This window comes from Hyla sarda, chromosome 6 (genome assembly GCF_029499605.1).
Source record: "Hyla sarda isolate aHylSar1 chromosome 6, aHylSar1.hap1, whole genome shotgun sequence".
Classification (NCBI taxonomy): domain Eukaryota; kingdom Metazoa; phylum Chordata; class Amphibia; order Anura; family Hylidae; genus Hyla; species Hyla sarda.
The window spans coordinates 137,013,480-137,037,385 of NC_079194.1; the positions used below are offsets into that span (position 1 = coordinate 137,013,480).

The window sequence follows — 23,906 nt, forward strand, 5'->3', positions numbered from 1 at the left end:
ATCCGGATGTGATGTTGTCCTGAACAGTGGAGGAGCAGTGACCTGCATTGGTTGTCCACAGTCATGTTCAGTCCCTGTCATATTTAACAACTGGGACAAAACATACTTTGCCTTTTGTGTCACGGTCAGATTCCTTCCACTCAAGTCCATGATCCACTTCCCGAATCTCTGTTGTGAGACTCCAGGGAGGGTATCACGAAGCAAGAGGGCTAAAGGTGAATGTGGAGTCTGAACAGTGAGGGGCTTGAAGCCTACAATATGCTCAGTTGCTTTAACTGCATAATGCACGGCTGCAAGTTGCTTGGCACACTGATCAAACCCTCTTTCAACTGGTGAAAGAAGCCTGGAGAAGTATCCCAGTGGTCTATACTCTGATCCTATTTGTTGAAGCAGGACCGCCGAGATAGACTCTGCACCAGCATGGGCCTGAATTGCCATTTCTCCTTCAGGGTGAGGGGTTGCTAAGACTGGGGCCGAGGAGAGGTCTCTTTTCAGAGTTGAAAATGCCTCTTCCTGTGGTTCTGACCAGTCTTTCAAGGAAGGTTCTTCCCCTCTGAGAAGTTCATAAAGGGGTTTCGCTTTTGCAGCAAAATCCTCTATGAACTCTCTCATAAAGTTGGCTACTCCCAGGAACTTGCGCAGGTCCTGAAGAGTGCCTGGTCTGGGTAGTTTCACCATGGCTTCCACACGGGCAGCCATGATGCCTTTGGCTCCATGGGAAATTTGGACGCCAAGGAAGGTTACTTCTGACGTAGCCAAGTTTGCCTTCTGAGGGTTCAGTTTGACCCCTGCTTGGACCAGGAGTCCCAGCAGTTCCCTCAAAAGAGCCAAGTGCTCTTCCATGGTCTCTGTGTGAAGAAGCAAATCGTCTACATATTGCAGCAGACATTCTGGCCATGAAAACACACTTAGTACGGCCGCCAATGCCTGGTGAAAGTATGTAGGGCTGCTGTGAAACCCCTGAGGGAGTACACAAAACATGTACTGTTTGTCCCCCACTGTGAAAGCAAACTTGTACCTACAGCTCTCTGTCAGTTCAATGGAAAAGAACCCGCTGGCAACATCAATGGTCGAGAATATGCGACTTTTGCCGCTTATTCTTGTCATTATGTCGGGAGTCTGTGCAACTACTAGGGCAGACATGGGGGTGTATTTGTTAAGGACTCTTAGGTCTACAGTCAACCTGAAAGAATTAGTGTCCTTCTTTTTCACCGGCCAGAGGGCATGGTTGCATTTAGAATTGCCCTCTATGACCATGCCCCTTTCTTTCAAATCCTGGACTGTGTCCAGTATTGACTCCATTGCCTCTGGTGGAAAACGGTATTGTCGTTGAGGTGGTGGGTCTGGCCCTTGGATGTCCACCTGAACACCTACCATTTTCCCACAGTCATTTTTACTTTGGGCTCACAAACCTGGATGCTCATACACAATAGGTTCGAGGTCTATGTTATGTGAGACTTCTGGCCATTTGTGTTCCAGCATGTTGACAGAGTTTTCAATTGCAGGCAGGGGTGGTCCTAGACACTGGCGTTGTATGACACACACCTTTGCTTGTCTAGGGCCCTTCCACACAATGCAGTTTGCCAAATCAATGATCCATCCGTTCTGTGTCATTATATCGGTACAGATGATGTTATCGGAACCTGGGTAATACCACATTGGGATCTTCAGTGTCATATGTCTGGCAATCTGGATGACATCCTCATACCGCCCCTTATACGGAAAAATAAAGTTATAGTTACATAGTTAGTACGGTTGAAAAAAAGACATATGTCCATCAAGTTCAACCAGGGAATTGAAGGATAGGGGTCAGAAGAGGACATTTTTCTTACTTAATGTCCCTTTTTGTTATTTTGCATATTTATCTGATTAGTTGAATAACTGAACCATTAACCCATTAAGGACCAAACCCATTTTCAACTTAAGGACCAGAGCGTTTTTTGCACATCTGACCACTGTCACTTTAAGCATTAATAACTCTGGGATGCTTTTACTTTTCATTCTGATTCTGAGATTGTTTTTCATGACATATTCTACTTTCTGTAAGTGGTAAATTTTTGTCGATACTTGCATCATTTCTTGGTGAAAAATTCCAAAATTTTATGAAAAAATTGAAAATTTAGCATTTTTCTAACTTTGAAGCTCTCTGCTTGTAAGGAAAATAGACATTCCAAATAAATTTGATATATTGATTCACATATACAATATGTCTACTTTATGTTTGCATCATAATGTTGACATGTTTTTACTTTTGGAAGACATCAGAGGGCTTCAAAATTTATCAGCAATTTTCAAATTTTTCACAAAATTTTCAAAATCTGAATTTTTCATGGACCAGTTCAGATTTGAAGTGGATTTGAAGGGCCTTCATATTAGAAATACCCAATAAATGACCCCATTATAGAAACTGCATCCCTCAAAGTATTCAAAATGACATTCAGAAAGTTTGTTTACCCTTTAGGTGTTTCACAGGAATAGCATCAAAGTGAAGGAGAAAATTCAAAATCTTAATTTTTTACACTCGCATGTTCTGGTAGACCCAGTTTTTGAATTTTTACAAGGGGTAATAGGAGAAAAAGCTCCCCAAAGTTTGTAACCCAATTTCTCTCGAGTAAGGAAATACCTCATATGTGTATGTGAGGTGTTCAGTGGGCTCAGAAGGGAAGGAGCGACAATGGGATTTTGGAGAGTGAATTTTGCTGAAGTGGTTTTTGAGGGGCATGTCACATTTAGGAATCCCCTATGGTGCCAGAAAAGAAAAAAAAAAAACACATGGCATACTATTTTGGAAACTACACCCCTCAAGGCACGTAACAAGGGGTCCAGTGTGCCTTAACACCCCACAGGTGCATTTCCCCCCCAAAATTTACCATTTTTACAAAGGGTAATGGGAGAAAATGCCCCCCAAAATTTTCTAACTCCATCTCTACAGAGTATGGAAATACCCCATGTGTGGACGTCAAGTGCACTGCAGGCACACTACAATGCTCAGAAGAGAAGGAGTCACATTTGGCTTCTGGAAAATTTTGCTGAAATGGTTTTTGGGGGGCTTGTCGCATTTAGGAAGCCCCTATGGTGCCAGAACAGCAAAAAAAAAAAAAAAAAACACATAGCCTACTATTTTGGAAACTACACCTCTCAAGGAATGTAACAAGGGGACATACAGTGAGCCTTAACACCCCACAGGTGTTTGATGACTTTTTGTTAAAGTCTGATGTGTAAATGACATTTTTTTTTTTTTTACAAAAACAATGCTTTTACCCCAAATTTAACATTTTTACAAGGGGTAATAGGAGAAAATGCCCCCCAAAATTTGTAATCCCATTTCTTCTGATTATGGAAATACCTCATGTGTGGTCGTCAAGTGCTCTGCTGGCGCACTACAATGCTCAGAGTAGGAGGACCGCCATTGATCTTTTGGAGAGAGAATTTGGTTGGAATAGAAGTCGGGGGCCATGTGCGTTTACAAAGCCGCCCGTGGTGCCAGAACAGTGGACCCCCCAATGTGACCCCATTTTGGAAACTACACCCCTCACAGAATTTAATAAGGGGTGCAGTGAGCATTTACACCCCACTGGAGTTTGACAGATCTCTGGAACAGTGGGCTGTGCAAATGAAAAATTACATTTTTCATTTTCACGGACCACTGTTCCAAAAATCAGACACCTGTGGGGCGTAAATGCTCACTGCATCCTTTATTACATTACGTGAGGGGTGTAGTTTCCAAAATGGGGTCAGATGTGGGGGGGCCATTGTTCTAGCACTATGGGGGCTTTGTAAACACGCGTGGCCTTCAATTCCGGACACATTTTCTCTCCAAAAGCCCAATGGCGCTCCTTCTCTCCTGAGCATTGTAGTTTGCCCGCAGAGCACTTTACATCCACATTACTTACTTACTCAGAAGAAATGGGGTTACAAATTTTGGGGGGCTTTTTTCCTATTTTCCCTTGTGAAAATGAAAAATTTTGGGTAACACCAGCATTTTAGTGAAAACTTTTTTTCCCCTTCATTTTTCCCTTCCAACTTTAACAAAAATTTGTCAAACACCTGTGGGGTGTTAAGGCTCACTATACCCCTTGTTACGTTGCGTGAGGGGTGTAGTTTCCAAAATGGGGTCACATGTGGGAATTAATTTTTTTTGCGTTTATGTCAGAACCGCTGTAAAATCAGCCACCCCTGTGCAAATCACCAATTTAGGCCTCAAATGTACATAATGCGCTCTCACTTCTGAGCCTTGTTGTGCGTCCGCAGAGCATTTTATGCCCAGATATGGGGTATTTCCGTACTCAGGAGAAATTGCGTTACAAATTTTGGAGGTCTTTTTTTCCTTTTACCTCTTGTGAAAATAAAAAGTATGGGGCAACACCAGCATGATAGTGTAAATTCTTTTTTTTTTTTTTTTACACTAACAGGCTGGTGTATACCCCAACTTTTCCTTTTCATAAGGGGTAAAAGGAGAAAAAGCCCCCCCAAAATATTTGGCCCTAAACTGTTTCCTTGAAATAAGACAGGGCTCCGACTAAATTAGGGATTGCATAGGGGTGAACATAGGGGTATTCTACACCAGCGATTCCCAAACAGGGTGCCTCCAGCTGTTGCTAAACTCCCAGCATGCCTGGACAGTCAATGGCTGTCCGGAAATTCTGGGAGTTGTTGTTTTGCAACAGCTGGAGGCTCCGTTTTGGAAACACTGCCGTACGATACGTTTTCATTTTTATATGGGGGGGACAGTGTAAGGGGGTGTATATGTAGTGTTTTACCCTATATTTTGTGTAGTGTAGTGTTTTTAGTAGGGATCGACCGATTATCGGTTTGGCCGATATTACCGGCCGATAATCACGATTTTGGGCATTATCGGTATCAGCAATTACCTTGCCGATAAGCCGATAATGCCCCATCCCCCGCACCGCCCCCACCGAACCGCGTCCGCCCCCCTCCCCCGACCCGATGCACCGCACCGCGTCGCACCCCCCACCACACCGCCCCGGCCCCATTGCCTCCCCCATCCCTGGTTTTATAATTACCTGTTCCCGGGGCCCACGCTACTTCTGGCTCCTGCTGCATCCTGCGTTACGCTGTGCGCAATGACGAGTGATGTGACGTGCGCGACGTGACGTCACCGTCAGTGCGCACAGTGACAGCTCAGGAGGACGCCACCGGAGCCAAATGTAAAGTGGACCCCGGGAACAGGTAATTATAAAACCGGGGATGGGGGAGGCAATGGGGCCGGGACCGGGGCGGTGCGGTGGGGGGTGCGGCGCGGTGGGGCGGTAGGGGGCGCGGTGCGGCGGTGGGGGAGCGGTGGTGGTGATAGGACTCAGGACCCCTGGACAGGCAGGGGGAGAGAAGCGGGTGGCACCGCAAAAGCCACTGCAGTTCATTGATTTTAAAGCGCCCGCTGCAGCGGTGTTGCGGGGGGATAAATATCCAATAACTTATACCGGAATATCGGTATAAGCTATCGGCCCTAACCTCCACCGATTATCGGTATCGGCCCTAAAAAAACGATATCGGTCGATCCCTAGTTTTTAGGGTATATTCACATGGGCGGGGGTTTACAGTGTGTCTCCCGCTAGGAGTTTGTGCTGCGGCGGTAAATTTGCCGCAGCTCGAACTTGAAACAGGAAACTCACTGTAAACCCACCTGTGTGAATGTACCCTGTACATTCACATGAGGGGACAGGGATTAGGGGGCAAACCTCCAGCTGTTGCAAAACTACAAATCCCAGCATACACTGACAGACCGTGCATGCTGGAAGGTGTAGTTTTGCAGCTGGAGGCACACTGGTTGGGAAACCTTCAACGAGGACATGAAAAAAACAATTTACACCATTTACCATATGGGATTAATAATGTTATATTTTAATATTTTGGACAATTACACACGGCGCGATACGTAATATGTTTATTTTTATTATGTTTTACATGTTTTTTTGTATGGAAAATGGGAAAAGGGGGGTGATTTGATCTTTTAATATGGAAGGGGTTAATGTGTGTTGTTTTTTTTAAACCTTTATTAAAAAAAAAAAAAAAATGTTAAACTTTATTGGTCCCTTAAGGGACTTTTACTGATTCCTTGTACAGATCAATGAAGTTCCATAGAACTTCAATGATCTGTGTGCTCTGCGATCATTTGGTAGAGCCTGGTCCAAGGTAAGCCCTCTCCCTCCCTGAGCGAGCGTGGCGATCCATCCCACTAGACCATCAGGGATGGTTTAAAAGTCCCTTTAGACGCCGCTCTCAGCTTTGACAGCGGCGATCTAAGGTTTAATAGCCGGCTGCTGCGATTGCTGCATGCCGGCTATTAGCTGCGGTCCCCAGCTACAGGAATCAACTGGGGGCCGCTGGGTCAGAAGCCCGCTCCATTCACCCTGAGTGGCACCATGATTGACTAGGTCCGTCATGGGTTGCGAAGGGGTAAAAAATCTTTTTGGGGAGGCAATATGCCACCCCTGTGAAGGTGCCGCCTTGGTCCCATTGCAGGGCCAGCCCTGAATAAAGGTATCGATTTAAAAAAATAGTTGCAGCCCGAATGTTTAGGTACATAAACTCTTTCATGTGGCCACCTTACAAATCTGTTAAATCTGGGCAGACGCTTTCTCTGCATATAAAGGAAGAAAGTACTCAAGTATTTTCAATTTCTTTTATTTATTTTTTTAAACAATGTTTTATTGAAGAAAGCATAAATAATACAATAGAAGATATGACATGGAGGTACAAGTAGGTCATAACACAATCACAAAAACTATGGAATCCATGATGACCCTTCTCACCCCCCCCCCCCCTCTTCCCCTGTATAGTGGGAGAGGAGGAGGTTTGCCCTTAGCCAGGTACACCTTTGAAATAGCTAGTCTGATCAATTTTGCAATAAACTTTTAAAGGCTTTTTTCTTTTATTTAAAGGGGTACTCTATCCCTAGACATCTTATCCCCTAACCAAAGGATAGAGGATAAGATGTCTGATCTGATAGTACATAGCCATCACACCTCCTACCATAGACACGAATAGAAGGGGCATGACGGCTGTGGTTGCCCATCATCCGGGACGGAGCAGAGTTTTCTCTGTGCACCGAATGATTGAAGTGCTTTGCCAAAGATTGTGGGGGAACCTTGCGGCCAGACCCCCGCAATCAGACATCTTATCTTCTATGCTTTGGATAGGGGATAAGATGTTTAGGGGCAGAGTACCCCTTTAAACATGCAAACTGCAAAAATACTTTCTATCTTTCCTCCACTGGCTAGAAACCTTAATGTATTTAACCCCTTAACGACAAGGACGTAAATTAACGTCATGGTGATGCGGTACTTAGCGCACCAGGATGTATATTTACGTCCTGTACAAGACCGCGAGCATCAGAACGATGCTCGGACCATGCGTAGCTGGTCCCGGCTGCTGATCGCAGTCATGGACCCACCGGTATTGGTCGACATCTGCGATCACGAGGATGTCTGCCATTAACCCCTCAGATGCCGTGAACAATACAGATCACGGCATCTGCAGGACTGCGGTCAGAAATATGGATGATCGGATCGCCTGCAGCTCTAGTGTAAAAATAAAAGTAAAACAAATTTGAAAAATCCCCTCCCCCAATAAAAAATTTTAATGTCCTTTTTACCCCCATTTTACCCCCATAAAGTGTAAAAAAAAAAAATTATTAATACACATATTTGGTATTGCCGCGTGTGTAAATGTCCAAACTATTGAAATATAATGTTATTGATCCCGTACGGTGAACGAGTAAAAAAAGAAAAAAAATATGCAAAATTGCTGCTTTTTTGTCACATTTTATAAAATAAATAAATAAATAAATCATTAAAAGTTTTATGTACACAAATGTGGTATCAATACAACGTACAGGTCAGAGCGCAAAAAATTTGTCCTCATACCGCCGATTATACATAAAAATGAAAAAGTTATAGGTCGTCAAAATAGAAGGATTTTAAACATACTAATTTGGTGAAAAATGTTGTGTATTTAATCATGGGTATCATTTTAATTGTATTGACCCACAGAATAAAGAACACATAATTTTTACCGTATATTGTACAGCGTAAAAACGAAACCTTCCAAAATTTGCAAAATTTCCCAACACAAATAGTATTTTTTTTGTTGCGCCATACATTTTATGGTAAAATTAGTGATGTCATTATGCAGGACAACTGGTCGCGCAAATAACAAGCCCTCATACTCGTCTGTGGATGAAAATATAAAAGAATTATGATTTTTAGAAGACAAGGAGGAAAATACGATATATTGTCTGACATCTAGACAACTAAATGACCACTCCTCACTATTCTTAGGGTTATAACAAAAGGACACTATGACAGTGTTCTGAGATCTGTGGAAAGAAGAAGAAACCTTTGCAAAAAGTTAGGGCCAAGTTTAAAGACTTGTGTGATTGTCCTCGCCCTGTGGAAAACACCTTTTTTCTTATCTCAGGCCCTTTCCAGAATTTTCTTACAGTAAAGTTAATTTTTTTCAGCCATTCCACCCAACCATGATCTAAACAAAACACATCTGGTGCCGTAAATGTTGGCACCCCTGAAATTTTTCTAGAAAATGAAGTATTTCTCACAGAAAAGGATTGCAGTAACACATGTTTTGCTATACACATGTTTATTCCTTTTGTGTGTATTGGAACTAAACCAAAAAAGGGAGGTAAAAAAGCAAATGTGACAATGTCACACGAAACTCCAAAAATGGGCTGGACAAAATTATTGGCACCCTTTCAGAATTGTGGATAAATAAGATTGTTTCAAGCATGTGATGCTCCTTTAACTCCTTAACGACCACGGACGTAAATGTACGTCCTGATTTGGCGGTACTTCCCGCACCAGGACGTACATTTACGTCATGTGTATGACTGCGAGCATCTGAGCCGTGCTCGCGTCATACACGGCCGGTTCCGGCCACTATCAGCAGCCGGTGACCCGCCAGTAATGGCCGACATCCGCGATCGCGCGGATGTCAGCCATTAACCCCTCAGATGCATCTCAGAGGCATCTGCAGAATGCGCATAATAAAATAGATGATTGGATCGCACGCAGCGCTGCCGCGGCCATCCGATTATCTGTAATGGTGGCTGGAGGTCCCCTCACCTGCCTCCGTCCGTCTCCCGGCGTCTCCTGCTCTGGTCTGAGATCGAGCAGACCAGAGCAGGAGATAGCCGATAATACTGATCAGTGCTATGTCCTATGCATAGCACTGAACAGTATTAGCAATCAAATGATTGCTATAGATAGTCCCCTATGGGGACATAAAAAGTGTAAAAAAAAAGTTCAAAAATTTTAAAATAAAAAGTAAAAAAAAAGTGAAAAATCCCCTCCCCCAATAAAAATAAAAATTGTCAGTTTTTTCCCATTTTACCCCCAAAAAGCGTAATTTTTTTTTATAAACATATTTGGTATCACCGTGTGTGTAAATGGCCGAACTATCAAAATATAAATGTTAATGATCCCGTACGGTGAGCGGCGTAAACGTAAAAAATTCAAAAAAGTCCAAAAATGCTGCTTTTTTGTCACATTTTATTCAAAAATTATTTAAATTAATAAAAAATTATATAAAAGTTTTATATATGCAAATGTGGTATCGATAAAAAGTTCAGATGATGGCGCAAAAAATGAGCCATCATACCGCCCTAGAAACGGAAAAATGAAAAAGTTATAGGTGGTCAAAATAGGGAGATTTTAGATTACTGATTTTGGACAAATAGTTTTAGATTTTTTTTTTAAGCGCTACAAAAATATAAAAGTATCTAGCCATCGGTATCATTTTAATCGTATTGACCACGAGTTTTAGCCCGTGTCAAAAATCTGACATGCTGAGAAAATGACCAGATTGTAGTCACAAGCAGACTACGACTGGGTCCGCAGCCCCATAATAGTTAATGCGCCCGTACATGTCCATGCACAGATACAATTTAGCCGATTTGAGCCTTTGAAATCGTATCTGTGCAGCGGACACTCAAATTGTGTTGTCAATGCAGCCTTACAAAATACAGTACAGATTGGTGTACATGACAAAATTAAAAAGGTTTCAGCTATTTGCCTATCATTACAGTATAGGCATATGTACCAAAAATGAAAACAACGCATGAACCCTTTGTAATCAAATATATGGAATGTCCCCACATGTTTTCCGCACATTTTCTGCCGTTTGAACCCGGCCTAAGGGTTTTTATCTTCTGCATAAGAGCAGATTTTCCTCTCTAACCATTGGTTTACATAATTGCTTTTTTTTGGAGCCTCAGACAGATTCTTTCTACAAATCAAACATTTCTTAACTTTGGGCTTAGTCGGGGTTACTACAAGATCCTTGTCTCCCTAAAATCATAAGAGAGAGAAAGAAAGGTATGATGCTACTGAAGATAGGCTGGGGTAGGAAAGCCCCATAGGCCCAAGTAGTTAGCCTGTGCTGGTAGATTTACAGGCCGCATCCTGAGGCCTACAACTGGGAAACTACACAAAACCAGAAAGAAGGCATCTCATCCACAATCTGGCCTCTTCTACCTCCCCAAACTCTGATTAATCTTGGATCATCTGCCAATTTCACTGCCAGATTGTGCCTGCTGAAATGGCTGACATTGTCCACCATCAGGATGTTGTATCTCAAGTGGACAGGGACGTTGCAAGGGTCTTTAAACCCACAAGACCTAAGGCATATGTTTTGTATACCCCCACTCCAAAAATAAAACAAACATTTGACAGGCATAAATACAGTGCCCAATCTGTACGCTGTCCCTGGATATACATAACGTTAAAAGACAACTCGAGCCTGTGAATAAGTTGCCTCTCTAAAAGCACCAATCAATATATAATAGTATACTGCTATGTAATACAGTTACCAAATAGTACTACTATCCAAGGGATCAATATTACCACAATTTCAAACAAGACCTACTATACCAAGAGCAACATTACCAATAGATCTATCAAAAGTGCTGCCAGCTTACTATTACATATTAGCACCACATAATAACTACGGTAAATGTTACTGAAGAAATCACTATGTAAAGACCAATATCAACATCAAACAGTGGTATATACCAGACCATATAAGTTATTACAGTGCAGTTACAGCCAGTGACTACAGGTGGTGTATTCTCCGATTGAAGTCACTTACGTTGCCTATTCTCAGTCTGGCTGAGACTGTGATGAAGACTTGTCGGTAAAATTTTCTGCCCAGGCTGTCTATTCATAGAGAACCCCCCTCAAACAATGACCCGCTTTGTGATGCATACAGTAGTGGTTCCCCTTTTTAGGGCACATACAATAGTATGTTTTGTAAATTATGCATTGTGATCTCCAGCACTAGCAGCCTATTTAGATGACGAGGTACAGTGATCAAACGCCACACCAAATCTTTCTGTAAAGCCAGAGGAATACTGGGAAATGAAGGTAGTATTATCAAGACATTTCAGTGATGGATTTTCATCCAATATGAAGCCTAAACCATGCCTGCCACATCAGCTCAAAACACAAGGCATATTCAAGAACCTATACATTATTCTCTAATAATAGCCTATGCTGTACTATGCCTATGCTATTATATACAGTCATGGACGTAAATGTTGGCACCCCTTAAATTTTTCAAGAAAATTAAGTATTTCTCACAGAAAAGGATTGCAGTAACACATGTTTTGCTATAAACATGTTTATTTCCTTTGTGTGTATTGGAATTAAACCAAAAAAGGGAGGAAAAAGTGCCTTTTCCCAACAGCAATTGGGAAAACCACTCCACAAACAGGGAGGGTCCCTGAAAGACCCTTACCCAGGGCACACACAGTATGCTGTATGCAGCTCTAACCTGTACTATGAATAAATACACAATATGACAATCCTTGCTACTATACAACCTGCATCCAGGTGAATATGATCAGGTACAGGGACTCAACATTACCCCTGAGGAAGTTGCCAACGGGCAACATAACGCGTGGGGTCTAGGGGGGCGCCTGCTTGGATACTACTCCATCTGCCGTCTTTCTCTGTACCTGATCATATTCACCTGGATGCAGGTTGTATAGTAGCAAGGATTGTCATATTGTGTATTTATTCAAAGTACAGGTTAGAGCTGGCATACAATATACTGTGTGAAGCAGGTGCCCCTGTAGGGGTCTTACAGGGACCCTCCCTGTTTGTGTAGTGGTCTTGTTGGCCCTTTTAATTGCTTTTAAATATCTTTGTCTGCTTTGTATTGATAACTCTAATAAACTTGATATATATATAATTTTGCGTGTGCGCTGTACTGTGTATCCCCTTTCTCTGTATGGAGTAGTGTTAGTGTTTTGATGAACAAAGTAGCACCCCTTAGTACTATACGGTGATTGATATAGCTGAGCCCACTAGCTTTAGTGTGTGGACTTGTAACCTTGAGATTGTTAAACTTAACCGAGCTCTGAGATCCTTCTACTGGCAGAATAAACCTCAGAGGCTGGGACAGGCTCTGCTCCAGGTGCCCAACCAGAGGGGGGGTGTAACTAGCTGCGCCTAATATGCATAATTACTTTCTAGCCTCACAGCTGATGTACACAGCCTGGTGGATCGATCTGGACCTTTCCAACGCCTGTACGGCTTTGGCAGGGAGTCTCCTGGGTTCCTATGAGGTGCTGACTACTACGTTATACAGGTATGTTCCCTTTCTATCTTTACCAGCCCCTATTAAGACAGTGGCTGGTCTGGTCAGTGGTTACCGGACGCTTTCCTCAGCCGATTGTTTCTCCAAGGGCACCCCTGTGGGGTAATCCACATTTGGAACACCTATGGGGGTTGGAGGCAGGCGGATTTTGGAGTTCCCGGGGAGTCAAATTTGCCATCCACTTGTTTGGAGATGACTGTGTCTTCCCTTCCTTTGCTGAGGTTAGAGAACATTTTAATGTCCCTCAAGATGCCCATTTCCGGTATCTTCAGTTGTGACATGCGGTCTCTGCGCAGTTTGGCTCCCTGGAGGTTACCCTTGTTTTTAATGAACTGGAGCTGCTCCTGGGGACCGCCGACCTGGCAAAGCCACTTACACAGAGTTATGCTTTACTGCAGTCAGTGGGTCCGGACCCGTTTGCTGTGGCACAGGTGAAGTAGGTTGAGGATATTCCTAATCTGTCTAAGGATATGTGGAAGGAGGTTGTTAAAACATATTATCCTACAGTAGTTAGCGCCTGGGATATGCTTATCCAATCCAGGTTTATCCTTCGTTTGTACTATACCCCTGTGAGACTGCATCGGATGGGGGTCTCGGGGTCGGAGGTCTGTTTCAGGTGTGGGAGATATAGGGGGCCCTTTTTACATGCAGTTTGGAATTGCTCCTGTGTTGTGCCTTTCTGGAGGGAGGTGATGACTTTCTTGTCAGATCACTTAGAATTCCCCTTTGTTTTAACGCCGGAGGTATGTCTGCTGGGGATTATTAATGGGTTGGAGAAGGGCTCTTATAGACTCATTTTGGTCCGTTTCCTCTTGTTTTGTGCGCAAAAAGTTATAGTGATGGCCTGGAAAGATGTGTCCTCACCCCCTCTGGCTCATGGATAGCTCTAGTTAATAAATGTGTCCCATTATATCACGCCTTTTATGTCAGTAGGAAATGTCTGAAAAAATTTGACAAGGTCATGGTTCCATGGTTGTTGCTGGATGTCTCTACTGATCCTCCAATTTGGGGTGCCTCTCTGACCTAGGGGGGCCTCTCAGTGGTAGAGTGACTAAATGGGAATCGAGGAGCTCCTAGGGTATGTTTGGATGTGTGTGAGTGTGCATGGTTTTGTCTGTCTATTTTGTGTTTTGTAGTTCTGGGTGGGCCTCCCTTCCCTCGATTGCTCATATTCATTCCAGTTATGTATTGCTGCTCCTGTGTCATGACTATGTTGGGAGTGGAGGGGGAGGGTCTACTGGATTGTTATTTGTATGTTGTTCAAGTTGATTAAAAATCAATACAAATATGTTTAAAAAAAACAAACAAACCTTGAGATTGTTGATATTGTTTCACAATTCTGGTTCTCACGTCCTCAGACTGTTCTCTTTCTGTTGTCCATGCTTAGTGTGGCACACACAGACACATAATGCAAAGAGAAGTGAACTTCTCTCCTTTTTATCTGCTTTCAGGTGTGATTTTTATATTTCCTGCACCTGTTACTCAACCCAGGTGAGTTTAAAGGAGCATCACATGCTTGAAACAATCTTATTTATCCACAATTTTGAAAGGGTGCCAATAATTTTGTCCAGTTTGGTGTGACATTATGTCCAATTTGCTTTTTTTCCTCCTTTTTTTGTTTTAGTTCCAATACACACAAAGGGAATAAACATGTGTATAGCAAAACATGTGTTACTGCAATCCTCTTCTGTGAGAAAAACTTCATTTTCTTGAAAAATTCCAGGGGTGCCAACATTTACGGCCATGACTGTAGTTATATTGTATATAGGACGTGATAAAGGATTATATCCCAAACATATTGCTTTTACATTGAAATACACCTAGTCACAATTTTAATGCTTTTCAATAAAGCTTGAATATGTTTTTGATACAACAAGCCCTGAAGTGCTGTAAGTTTTTTCCCTTTGGAGTTGTCCATCCTTCCCATTGTGCATTCTTGTGGACACCTCCATATATGGCCACAGTCCCGCCTCTATTTTTCATTTTCATACGGCATTAATTATGGGGAAAATACTATATTACCAACTAGCAAAAAACACCAATGAGGCAAAGATAAAACGTAACTTTTACTAAGATATTAATTTAAATAAATACAGATAAGGTACACATACATAGACAAAAAATGATAGGGATGGGGATAAAGGGTACAGGTGAAGCCCTAACATAAAGTCCCTAAACACAAAAGATCTCCTAAATACTAGGTGTGGAATGGGGAGAAGGGTACAACACATAAATACAATACAATACAGCAATTGGTGGCAAACCTCTCCTGCCAACGCGTTTCACCCCTCACATAATAGGGGCTCATTAGGGATAAGAGGAAACCACATTCATATAGATAGTTCTAATGTACCATAAGAATAGATATGATTAGTAAAAACAAGATAGATGTATAAGAACATACTATGCAATAAAACTGCCAGTGGCCATTTGGGTGGTTAGCGTGACAGAGAGGTCCCACAATGACCTGATGATCACAATTCTTCATGGCACATTATAGAGCAGCAGAGCAATGAGCGGACAGGGCAGAGCTACACAATGCCTCAGTCACTAAATCCGCTATACAACGTGACATTGTCATATATGGAAGCGCAGAGCCTCAGGGTGCGGACATAGTATAAGGGATCAGGAGCTTTGCCTCCATGCAAATTCTTGTTCTTCCTGTAACCCTTACACATCTGTTCCTAGTTCTGTTGTCCATTTCTGTTCTAACACCAATAAAAAACTGGACCCTTTAATATGATGAAAAACATAACATTATGCAATATGTCAAACAGTTTGCAATCTTGAGAAAAAACATGGGGGGAGATTTATCAATGTCTGTGAGAAACAACTTTATATGTCATTTTTTTCTGCATTGTTTTTAATTCCCATGTGCATTATTTATCAAAAAGGCGCATGGACTTGATAAATATTGCGCTTTTATTTTACCTCAGAACGCGCTTGCCCAGTGTCAGTCATTTTCGACAGAGAAAACGTCTTTGCCTATTACCTCGTGATTTATAGCTAAATTACTTATTTGCCTTTGATTTAAACAAATTTTAAAGGTATATTCCCATCTTGAAGCAATAATTATTTATTAATTAGTCTTTTTATAACAACATTAAATTGTATTTCTTCAGTTGTAGACATGGATGAGCAAGATGCTGGCCCATCACACATTAATGTCTGTGAGGAGAATGTTGGAGCTGGCTCAAGGAAGCGCAGTTTCCACGAAAAAAAAAAAATTCTCTGATGCCGAAATTGAAATTTTAGTTGATGAGGTGAATTTAATGATTTTGATCCCCTAACAAAAAATATTAATTACAAATGTAATGCTAAAGTCCCAAAAGTAATTTTGAAACATTGAATCATGCTGAGTTTGAAGGGGCATTCCACTGCTCAGCGTTTGGAATGAACAGTTCTGAACGCTGGAGCCGGCACCGGAAGCTCGTGACGTCATGATGTCCCGCCCCCTCTATGCAAGTCTATGTGAGGGGGCGTGATGGCTGTCACGCCCCCTCCCATAGGCTTGCATTGAGGGGGCGAGCGTGACAACATGAGGGGGCGGGGCTATGGTGTCACGAGCTCCCGGTGCCAGCTCCAGCGTTCGGAACAGTTTGTTCCAAACGTTTAGCAGCGGAGTACCCCTTTAAGCTGCTCTTTGCCCCTGTCCAAATAGTGCGGTCGTGGGGGGGCTTACCTCATGTCCTGTGGCTGCTGCGGCTCTGACAATGATAAAGCCTATGAAACCACATTATATGTATGAGGAATCTAATGATTCCTCCTAAAAGTCCCCTAAGGGGACTAAAAGTGTAAAAAAAAAAAAAAAACATTGACCCCTTCCTTATTAAATGTTTAAATCATCACCCTTTTCCCAAATTCCATATAAAAATCATGTAACCATAATAAAAATAAACATATGTGGTATCGCCACGTGCGTAAATGTCCGAACTATAAAAATATATAGTTAATTGAACCGCACAGTCAATGGCGTACGCGCAAAAAAATTCTAAAGTCTAAAATAGTCTACCGCCCAGTACACGTAAAAATTTAAAAGTTATAGGGGTCAGAAGATGACAATTTTAAACATATAAATTTTCGTGCATGTAGTTATGATTTTTTCCAGAAATAAGACAAAATCAAACCTATATAAGTAGGGGATCATTTAAACATATGGACCAGAATAAAGATAAGGTGTCATTTTTACCGAAAAATGTACTGCGTAGAAATGGAAGCCCCCAAAATTAGCAAAATTGTGTTTTTTCTTAAATTTTGTCGCACAATGGTTATTTTTTTTGTTTTGCCATAGATTTTTGGGTAAAATGAATGATGTCATTACATCATTTGAATTTTTAGGTGCAAAACTGAAAGCGTTATGATTTTTAAAAAGAAAAGAGGAAAAAACGAAAGGGCTAAAATTGAAAAACGCTCAGTCCTTAAAGGGTTAAACAGTTCATGAAGCAGCAGACGTTTCAGTGACCACACACATTTTAATGGTGGCGTTAGGTCACTGAAATGTTATTTGCTGCATCATGTAATATACTACACAATTTAAACAAGAAAATTGGTGTGCTGCATCTATTTGTTCTATTTAGAAAAAATGGAGAAGCGAGGTTCTAGTGTGCCTGCACCAATTGCTACTGTGCGTCATTAAAGGGGTTATCCACCATAAAGTGATTTTAGTGGGTACCTGGAAGGCAGTAATGGACATGCTTAGGAAGGATCTGCACTTGTCTAAATGGCTATTTTGTGAGATTACCATAACACTGTTGCTAGCTTTTTGTGAACTGGCGTTTCCTGTTTCAGTTTTCTTTTTTTGACTACAAATTCCATAATTCCATTTTCCTACCTCCCACACATCAGCCACCCCACCCATTGAAACATAAATGAGCTGCATCCATTCAAAACACCTGTGGTTTTCAATCAGGGTGCCTACAGCTGTTGCATTAGTTGTAGATTGTTCTCTCTCCCACCAAGCGATCGGTCCACTCATCAGCTGACTAGTGAGTCAGGTCTCGGCCGCATTGCAACCTGGGAAAAATCTGAGACAACAGTAATTTTGTATGCTGTTAAAAATAAATATTGAGGTGAAAATCACAGAATTGTGAGAAACCGTCACACACAGGTACAGACACTATATTATGAACTACACTAACTTTACAGCCCCTGTAGGTTAGTCAAATAAAAACAATTCCTGGAATACCCCTTTAACCCCTTAACGATGCCGGATGTAAATGTACGTCCTGGTGAGCTGGTACTTAACGCACCAGGATGTACATTTACGTTCCTATACATAACCGCGAGCATCGGAGCGATTCTCGGGTCATGCGCGGCAGGTCCCAGCTGCTGATAGCAGCCAGGGACCTGCTGGTAATGGCGAACATCCGCGATCGCACGGATGTCCGCCATTAACCCCTCAGATGCCGTGATCAATACAGATCACGGCATCTGCAGCATTGCGGACACTAAAATGGATGATCGGATCGCCCGCAGCGCTGCCGCGGCAATCCGATCATCCAGCATGGCAGCCGGAGGTCCCCTCACCTGCCTCCGCTGCCTTCCACGGGTCTTCTGCTCTGGTCTGCGATCGAGCAGACCAGAGCAGAAGATGACCGATAATACTGATCAGTGCTATGTCCTATGAATAGCACTGAACAGTAATAGCGATCGAATGATTGCTATAAATAGTCCCCTATGGGGACTATTAAAGTGTGAAAATAAAAGTAAAAAAGTTGATTTGAAATTTGAAAAAACCCCTCCCTCAATAAAAACGTAAATTGTTCCATTTTCCCTATTTCACCCCCAAAAAGTGTAAAAAAAAAAATTTTATATACATATTTGGTATCACCGCGTGCATAAATATCCAAACTATTAAAATAAAATGTTAATGATACCGTACATGAACGGCGTGAACGTAAAAAAAAAGTACAAAATGGCTGCTTTTTTATAACATTTTATTTAAAAAAAATTAATAAAAAATGTATTAAAAGTTTTATATAAGCAAATATGGTATCAATAAAAAGTACGGATCATGGCGCAAAAAATACCGCCGCTAATATGAAAAAATGAAAAAGTTATAGGTCTTCAAAATAGGGGGATTTTAAACGTACTAATTTGGTTGAACAGTTTGCGATTTTTTTAAAGCCCAACAGTAATAGAAAAGTATGTTATCATGGGTATCAATTTAATCCTATTGACCCAGAGAATAAAGAACACATGTCATTTATACCGTAAATTGTACGGTGTGAAAACAAAACCTTCTAAAATTAGCAAAATTGCAGTTTTTTCTTTTTAATTTCCACACACAAATAGTATTTTTTTGGTTGCGCCATACATTTTATGATATAATGAGTGATGGCATTACAACGGACAACTGGTCCCGCAAAAAACAAGCCCTCATACTAGTCTGTGGATGAAAATATAAAAGAGTCCTGATTTTTGGAAGGCGAGGAGGAAAAAAAACGAAAACGTAAAAATAAAATTGTCCTTAAGGCCCAAATGGGCTGAGTCCTTAAGGGGTTAATGGAGGTGCGGCTTTTGTTATGACTTCTTTTAAAGGGCTCTGCTTTTTCTTGTCATGTTTTTTGAAATATTACTTTCCGGCACTGGGGCCAGACTTGGTGGTGGTCCTATGGGAAGGGGGGGGGGGGGTCCATGCTTTGAGTTATGTAAGGGGCCCAAAAATTTGGATGGTATGTCTGTCTGGGGCAATCAAACTCTTCAGAATCAAACAGCTGTCACGCCCCCTCCCATAGGCTTGCATTGAGGGGCGAAGCATGATGTCACACGGGGGCGGAGGCGTGACGTCACACGCCGCCTGCCTCGTGGTTGCCGGTAATCAGACCCGGAGTGAACATGCTCCGGGGACTGATTTTAACTGGGGTGCTGCATGCAAGATCACGGGGGTCCCCAGTGGCGGGACCCCTGCGATCAGGCATCTTATCCCCTATCCTTTGGATAGGGGATAAGATGTCTAAGCGCCGGAGTACCCCTTTAATGGATTTTGGGTCGCACTGTACAGCCCAGTGTCAGAAAGCTGGGTTTGCGTCCGAGATCTTGGTCTTCCAGCAGGACAATGACCCCAAACATACGTCAAAAAGCAACCAGAAATGGATGGCAACAAAGCGCTGGAGAGTTCTGAAGTGGGCAGCAATGAGTCCAGATCTAAATCCCATTGAACACCTGTGGAGAGATCTTAAAATTGCTGTTGAGAAAAGGCGTCCTTCCAATAAGATCATAATTGATATATTTCATATATCATTTTATATTTATCCTTTGCATATGTATTTTGGCCTATTTTGGTTGTAGGCAACACCAGTAAGCTTGGGTACATATTCTGCCGTAAGTGAACTACATTAACCCTTTTTCTCTTGTATGAATCTAGTCAAGATGGATTTTCCACCTCTGGTTGTAAATTAGAATATTTTCATTCCCCTTGAAAGGTATTAAAAGAAAAGGGGTGAGATCAGCAATCAGGTACACCAGTTTTTTGGTGTAGAAATTCAGAAATGTTTCGAGTGTAAAAAAAATAAATAAAAGATGTGTGTTATACACTTTTGTGCCAATCAGGACACTTTTAGAGAAAGTGGGCAGGTCTAACTTTAGGCAATATAGTCTCCTTGCACCCAACAGATTTAAAATAATATATGCCAGAAATCTATTTTAGCTTGTGTGGCACACACAGTGATAAATATATACCAAATCTATAAATTTGGCATATATGTTAAAATGGTTTATTCAGGAATAGAAAATCAGAGCTAATTTCTTCCAAAAACAGCACCACACCTGTCTTAAGGTTGTGCGTGGTACTACAACTTGGCTCCACTCACTTTAATAGAACTGAGCTGTAATACCGCACACAACCTGAGGATAAGTGTGGTGCTTTTATTTTTTTCCCACTGATGCCTGCTATTAACTATTCAGATGCCGTGATCAATACTGATCAAGGCATCTGAAGTATAAGGGGGTATTTGAGAGACTCATTTGAACACCTGCAATTGCATAGGTCCTATGGGGCAAGATAACAGCTGTTGCCCCTCTCAACTGCTCCTGTTCCGCTCCCGCGATCTTTTATTATCTACTTCCTGGCAAACCATAAAAGTAGATTAAATTAAACCGATCAGTGCTATGCCTATGCATACCAATGAACAGTATAAGCAATCAAAAATTGCTATAAATAGTCCTCTGTGGGGACTTAAAAATGTAACAAAAAAAGTTAATGAAAACCTCTCCCTAATAAAAAATAAAATAAAAGGTGTACTCCGGGGAACTAAACCCATAGCCCATCCTTTCCCTCTCACCAACCTATGTATTTGTCTAAATATCATTAGCTATGTACAGCAGTTTCACTCTTTCAGCTGTCACTTACAGGCAGGAAATGAGAGAAAAATGTAATTCTCAAATCCACCTTGTCTTGGTGTAAACCCATCACTGAGACAAGCCCCTGCCCTTCAGGACAACACCACCTGATTTCTGTTTGGTCTAGAGCTCTGGCTGTACAGCCACCTTCCCTCCCCCTCAGTGTGAAAGCTTGTGAGCTGTGAGAGAAAAGCAGTGAAGATTCTCAGTCACAACTGTGCACATAGCTGCTGTTTTTCTGCTGACTTCTGCTATTCGGAGCATTGCAAGATGTATTGCTGGAGGAAGGATAGTCTGAAAGAAAAGACATGTACAGTGTGTGTGTGAGCTGCAGTGTAAGCATGCACACAGATAGTGAAAGCAGTTGGCTGGCAGCCATTACACAGAGCTGCACTGACTTCTGGGAGTTGTAGTTTGTGCTGAAAACAAGGAAAAAATATTTAGGAGACATCAGGGGCCAAAGGAGCTGCAAAAACCACATGAATAACTTTAGAGGACACAGAATAGGTATTGGGGTGGCTTTGGGGCATTTAAATTTTTCTAAACTTCCCTGGAGTACCCCTTTAAAGGAAAACTGTCATTAAACTGTGGGGGGCACTAACCAGAGGTACTGGCTGGTAGTGTGGGGGACGCTGATCAATATACTGCCTACCATGCCCGGATACGTCCAGCCATTCGCCCGTTATCTTAATTATTCCTGATATGCAAATGATCTTCTTACTGGCACGGGCGGGATTACATGCCTCCATCTGGCACTGTGACGTCAGCGCCGCTCGGGCCGCAGCACCGCTCGGCTTATGAATATTCATCCCTTCCCTCAGCCTCTCTCTTTCGTCCCCGCTCTGTACAGGACTCCACTGCGCATGTGCCGCTTCCTGTTTACACCTGGAAGTGGCCTCAGTACAGTGGAGTCCTGTACAGAGTGAGGAGCAAAGGGAGAGGCAGAGGGAGGGGATGAATATTCATAAGCTGGGCGGTGCTGACGTCACAGTGCCAGATGGAGGCATGTAATCCCGCCTGTGCCAGTTAGAAGATCATTTGCATATCAGGAATAATTAAGATAATGGGCGAATGGCTGGATGGATCCGGGCATGGTATGCAGCATATTGATCAGCAACCCCCGCACTACCATCCAGTACTTCTGGTTAGTACAAAAGGAGTTTAGTGACAGTTTTCCTTTAGATCACCCTCTTTTCGCATTTTCATAAATAAAAATTTTTTATAAATAAAACATAAATGGAGAACAGCATAAACGTTAAAAAGTACCAAAGCCCAAAATTGCGGATTTTTGGCCACATCACATCCCAGAAAAAAAAAAGGAATAAAATGATCAAACAGTTACATGTACTTAAAAGTGGCATCAATAAAAACTACAGATTGCAGCACAAAAAATTAGCCATGTATACAGAAAAAAAAAAATTTAAAAAGTTATTGGGGTTAGAATAGAGCAATTTAAAACACTTATTTTGTTTAAAAAAAAAAAAAAGAAAAATGTATTTATTGTCATGTTTCAGCTTAGGTGGAAATCCTCGGTAAACAGATATAAGTTGGCAGCGATCGCATGTCATGTAGTCACAGGTGGGTGGAGGCCTCCGGTACATGAAACGCGCCATGTTGTTGTAGAGAGACAAACGCTGGCCTGGAGCCACATTCCTCTGAGCAGAGCGACAATGGCTGATAAAACAAAGATTGGGCTCAGGAATGTTTATATCCAATTCTTATCCTCGCAGAGGGGGGAACAATATACAGATCTGTGGATGAAGGTGGTTATACTGCACCAGGACAACCCCCACCAGTGTATCTATATAAACCCCAGGCGCAGGATGTATTTTGACAAGTGTTTGGCTCTGGGCTCCAGATAAGAGATTTAGTCATCCAGCCTGGAAATCTCAGCTGCATTGTCACTTAAAGGGCCACACACCTTACAGTTATGAAGCTGACCATATACTTTATATAGCTGAACACCTGTTCATGTGACAGCTCTCTCCTGACAACCCCCCTCCATATACCCCCATAATACATATGTTCTGAACGAAGAGAGAAGCAACTTCTAGACCAGGCATCGGCAACCAGATGTTTTGGACTACATTTCCCATGATCCTCTTACAGCCAAAATGCTGCAAAAGCTTCATGGGAGATGTAGTCCTAAACATCTACAGTGCCTAAGATTGTCTATGCTTGCTCTAGACCCTATAGCGGGTGGTCTCTACACAGTGAACCGCCAGCTGTTGCAAAACTACAACTCCCAGCATGCCCGGACAGCCAACGGCTGTCCGGGCATGCTGGGAGTTGTAGTTTTGCCCCATCTGGAAGCCCACAGTGTGGAGACCGCTGCCCTATAGAACAAATTGATCGGGCATGTTGAAATCCAACTACCTGATCCTTCTTTCTATCTTCCATTAGGGTAGAGTCAGGCGGCCCTAAAACACATTAGAGGATTGGTACTGCCGAAGCTGTCAGGTTTGACCTACAATTGGCAGACAGGATTAGGCGGTTCACATGGGGGAATGTCCGCATGGTAAATCTCAGCACAGACATTCCCCTGATAGCAGAGCGCCGGCAGAACATGGCGGCGCTAGGACCACTTGGAAAAGCTCTGTCTCATAGACAGCAATGCATTTCCAAGCAGAGTCCGGAATTTGAATGAGACTCTGCTGCTGCGGAATGAACGTACGAAAATTCCATCGCGTGAACACAGCCTTACACTTGATAGACTTAGGTTATGTTCACAAAGCCGGACATTCTGCCGTGTGAACATAGCCTTAGATACACAGCTCAGCAGGCTGTATCGCATGATAGGCTTAGATACAGCAGTCAGAAGATAGTATGTGTCATAGGGTTAGATACTCTATGCTCAGCAAACAGTATGACAAATGGTAAGACTAGATACAGCAGCTCGGCAGGTAGTATTAAACTTTATAGCAAAAATGATC

The 23,906-nt window shown here is 42.3% G+C and overlaps 1 protein-coding gene across 1 annotated transcript in view; it reads left to right on the plus strand.

Annotated features, from left to right (window-relative positions):
* HYAL2 (hyaluronidase 2) overlaps window positions 1–23,906 on the plus strand; it is an 82,901-nt gene that overhangs the window by 10,183 nt on the left and 48,812 nt on the right. The window contains exon 2 of the mRNA XM_056528347.1: window positions 15,756–15,896. The gene's annotated coding sequence lies outside the window, so the exon portion shown is untranslated. The remainder of the gene's footprint in view (window positions 1–15,755; window positions 15,897–23,906) is intronic.